The sequence below is a fragment of the Nannobrachium achirus genome, assembly GCF_963921795.1.
Source record: "Nannobrachium achirus genome assembly, chromosome: 21".
Taxonomy (NCBI): Eukaryota; Metazoa; Chordata; class Actinopteri; order Myctophiformes; family Myctophidae; genus Nannobrachium; species Nannobrachium achirus.
In genome coordinates, this window is record NC_137828.1 from 49085023 (window position 1) to 49090022 (window position 5000).

Sequence of the window (5000 nt, forward strand, 5' to 3'; positions counted from 1 at the left end):
AGTAGAGTACATTAAAGTACAGTACAGTAAGGTACAGTAGAGTACATTAAAGTACAGTACAGTAAGGTACTGTAGAGTACATTAAAGTACAATACAGTAAGGTACAGTAGAGTACATTAAAAGTACAGTACAGTAAGGTACAGTAGAGTACAGTACAGTAAGGTACAGTAAGGTACAGTAGAGTACAGTAAAGTACAATACAGTACAGTACAGTAGAGTACAGTACAGTAAGGTACCGAAGGGCGCGAACCTCTAGTTGTGTACACTTCTGCTTTGGCAAAGTAAACTTATGTTTTCTCATGCCAAGAAAGCTCTTTGAATTGAATTGAAATTGTGTGTGTGACTGTGTGTGCGCACGTGTGCATGCGTGCAGGTGTGCTTCAGTAGGACAGCTGTGCCATACAGTCAATGCAACGAACAACAGGCCTGAATCCTTTTGCTTATGTAGTATGTGTGCATGTGGGTGAGCACACTTTAACCACTTGAACCCTAGCATCCCTATTCTGGGGGGCACATTCATCCAAAATACCTGATCTACAAGCTCACAACGCAGCTTATAGATTGTAGATCTTTAACTCTTGGGAGTGTAAAATTAAACCAAATGGACCGCTCTCAAGAGTTAAATTATTGTTCAACAGCTGCTACAAGAAGTCTACACAATTAGGGAATGTAGAACCTGTAGAATGTAGAATCTCTCCTATGGTACCACATCAATACAGCATGGAATTGTGGACCAAATCTTATCCAATGATAACAAAAATAGGTTCTAAGTTTTGTGCCTGAGAGGCCAGATCAAATGGTGGTCCGTGGCTCAAATGCTGAATAAATAATGGACCAAGATATGAAAAAGGTTGAAAACCACTGATTTAAACAGGTCTGATTGAGTGTGTGTGTGTGTGTGTGTGTGTGTGTGTGTGTGTGTGTGTGTGTGTGTTTGTGCGCTGCGCGCGTCCGTCGTGCGTGCGTGCGTGCATGCGTGCGTGCGTATGTTCCTCCTACGAACCATCACAGAGCTATGCAATCTATTTGTGTTCAAATATGGCGAAGGCATTGTTACTTGTACCCTTGAATGGTGTGTGGGTATTGGATATTTGGAATATGGTTAGTTTAGGCATAGTTAACCATATTCGTAACCTTAACCTCAGTAAAACCGAGCCAAAACCAAACCCTATTCCTAATCTTAACCTCAGTAAAACTATGCGCAACCCTAAACTTTATCCTCAGTAAAACAAAGAACCGCCCCACTGAGCGATCGGTGGGGCGAGGTATATATATTTGCACCGTCAACTTAAAAAAAAAGAAGTTAGGGCGAACATTCCAGTTAGCGCCTATAGCTGTTGCTCTGATAAAAAGTTGACAGTGCAATTAAACATTCTTTTTTTTCTCTTTATTTTGTCTTGCACCAGCGACTAGGCTACTGGATCTGCAATATCGCTTTGATACATTAATTTAGCGTTGTGCTCTGTGTATATTGTCTACAGGATTGTTGTCAATTAAAATAATCAGTCTGCCATCATGTAATTAACGGATTCATCTAACTATTAATTCTAGAGAGTTGTCAGTCAGTCAGTCACGCTCTCAGTCACACTCAATGCATTTCCACGTTTATCTATTCACTCGCTTCACAAATGATCCCAACTTTCACATGCATGGCATTGACCATTAGCATTATTCACACGGTGAGGAAGCCCAATTTTCATTTTGCCCCAAATTCAAGCCGTTTATTAGCGTTTTCTTCACACTTGTGTTCAACTCTACGGCCGAGTTTTGAGTCTGTTGTCAGGGTTACGGTCATGGGATCTGTAGCCCTTGCGCGCACGCACACACACACGCACGCACGCACGCACACACACACACACTCACACACACACACACACACACACACACACACACACACACACACACACACACACACACACACACAGCAGGCTGTAGATATGAGGTAAGGATTATAGTGTATAAATAAATAGTGTCATGAAGGGTACTGTACAGTGATCTCAGCCACAATGAGTGTTGATGTGTGTGTGTGTGGTGTGAGTGTGAGTGTGAGTGTGTGTGTGTGTGTGTGTGTGTGAGTGAGTGAGTGTGTGTGTGTGTGTGTGTGTGTGTGTGTGTGTGTGTGTGTGTGTGTGTGTGTGTGTATGTGTGTGTGTGTGTGTGTGTGTGTGTGTGTGTTAGCTATGGGCTTAATATTGATGACATCAGGGATCTCCATATATGGGCATAAAAGGGATTCTGTTAGTGTGGTTCCCCTGACATCACAGTGATGTCAGAGTGTGATGTCATAGCGGAAAACCCATAGACCGTAATTAACCAGCCCACTCACCTAATGCAGCGGAGGTTCAACGAGTTTAACACACTTACAAACGGTGTACATTGTTTAAGTCATAGGAGCATGGTTTCATATTATAACCATGGAACTTATAAGCGTATAACCTGGTCTCTATAATGCCTCCCCCTGGCCAGCCGGGACGCCTGATGGAGGGGAAAGGAACTGGTTGGAATAACGTGTTCCTTCCACGCACTACGTCCAAACTGGGGAAATCCCCAGTCAGGTGAAAAGAAGCAACTTGGACTCCTCATGCATAGAAAGAAGCATGGGGTCAGTCCGTTGTCTCCCCAGGCGCGGCAGAGGGAGAGCAGAGCCCAGGATTACATAGGCAATTGGCACTGGGTGAAAATGAGGGGGACAAAATCATGGGATAAAAATTAAATCGTGCGTATAATCCACATGGTGTCTGTTTGCATCTGAGCTGCAACAAGTAGCCAATAACAGCTGCAACAAGTAGCTAATAACAACAAGCATACCATAAGTATTTCCTCTCAAATGGTGGATTTCAAAATAAGAGTCTCTCGTTATATGATTAGTCAACTGGGTCTGCTTTACTTTACTTTACTTTATTTAGACAGGACAGTGCCAGTTCATGAACACAGAGTAATTGACATGTTGCACAAGAACATATACAGTACACAAGATCTCAGTGTAAACACGCTGGAGTTAGCTAAGGCTAATTTTCCATCCGTAGTACTCAGGACATATAACATAAAACAAAACAAGACAGGCGGAAACAACACAGGAAAATAATACTTACTTTCAGGAAGTACAATGGAATAAATTAGAATTACATGACACACCAGCCTCCACACGTAACTAACTGTTAGGGGACAGCTACCGGCATGCAGAGTGGCTCATTCTAGCCACCTTGGCTGGCGAACATAGGGAAGGACCCTTTCTGTGCATTATATATTATTTGAACAGCCCCAAGACGCCCGCCAATAAAGTAAAATATTCTTGACTGAGCCCAGCCCGCCTAGTGGGTAGAGATGCTGCCGATTTTAGGCAAAGATTGGATCGGCTCGATATCGGTTTAATTTATAAGATCACTAGCTGCGTATACATGACAGCTTCATTCCAATCTGATCTAAATAAACCCGATTGAAGGTATTGGATCAAGTGTTTGATGTGAGCCTAATGCAAATGCACAGCCCCACCAAAGTGAAAAAAAGCTGCAATGCTCTTTTAATTAGATTATTGGGGATGTGGTGTAAAGTAACTAAGTACATTTACTTAAGTACTGTACTTAAGTACAGTTTTGAGGTATTTGTACTTTACTTGAGTATTTCCAGTTTTCAGTAGGCCTACTTTTACTTCTACTCCACTACATCTCGGATCCAAATATTGTACTTTTACTCCACAGACTCCACTACAATTAATTACTTTAGTTACTAGTTACTTTGCAGATATAAATTATTATATTATATTAAACATACATTAATGCACTTTAGCCCTAATCTATACCTTAGCTATTGTTTGAAAATAGCCGATCTACAAGCTCACAACGCGTCGCGATGTGACGCGTTGTGAGCTTGTAGATCTGCTATTTTCAAACATTTTGTACTTTTACTTTCGGTACTTTAAATACATTTTGATGCCAATACTTTCGTACTTTTACTCAAGTACATTTTAAATTCCAGACTTTTACTTGTAACAGAGTACATCTACATTGCAGTATTGATACTTTTACTTAAGTATAAAATGTGAGTACTTTTTCCACCAATATACATGTAGGCCTATCATTATTATAAAATCATCATCACGTCACAATCCATATTTGCGCCCGACGGCCCATCAACATAATAGGCTTCATGGACAAGTGCATTCACGATAATAAACAAAAAGTCTGTATAGTTAAATACTTTTAAAATCGACTCTTATATCCCCTTAACCCAGTCCCCTTAGGCTATTTATCTGATGAAGGATATAGGATAAAGGATATTTTGCTGGTGGTTTCTTAGGTTATTTATGATCCCAAGAAGACAATTAGTTAGTGGCCAGGTCAATCTGACCTGGTAAAAGACGCACAGGACTCGACAGGAGGATAGATGACGGGACAGGGTATCGTCCAGTTGCGCTATATTCTTTCTCTTTCTCTCTCTCTCTCACACACTCACACACACACCACAGGTAGGCCTACAGTACAGGTCCATTTAGTGAGTTCGCGCTCGTGAAGTTTTTGGGTCGGTGTGCTCTCTCTCTCTCTCTCTCTCTCTCTCTCTCGTGATTTTTTTGCGTTGTGTGTGTGTGTCACAGTGTGTGTGTGTGTGTGTGTGTGTGTGTGTGTGTGTGTGTGTGTGTGTGTGTGTGTGTGTGTGTGTGTGTGTGTGTGTGTATGTATGTGCGCGTCTCTCCCCTCTCTGTCTCTGTCGCGCTCATCAGCAATATGCTTCATGTGCTTCGGTGAAAGAACATGTCACATTCTAATCGGGTTAGGTGTATACATGGAAGGATTTTCCTTTTGATCGGGTCGTAAAATAGTTTAGACCACCCCTCTGCATCCGATCAGAATTTAAATCGTGTTGGTTTTGATCGGGTTTATTTAGGTGTATACATGCTGAATTAGATCGGGTTTATCTAAAATCTTGTTTTTAATACGATTAGAAGCGTGCATGTAAACGGGGCTAGTGTTTACGATCAAGAGGTAAATTCACCAATCCGATCA

At 41.6% G+C, this 5000-nt stretch overlaps 1 pseudogene across 1 annotated transcript in view; it reads right to left on the bottom strand.

The window, feature by feature from the left end:
• LOC308306765 (vasoactive intestinal polypeptide receptor 2-like) overlaps positions 1-5000 on the bottom strand; it is a 29136-nt pseudogene that overhangs the window by 21334 nt on the left and 2802 nt on the right. The gene's annotated exons all lie outside the window — the stretch shown is intronic.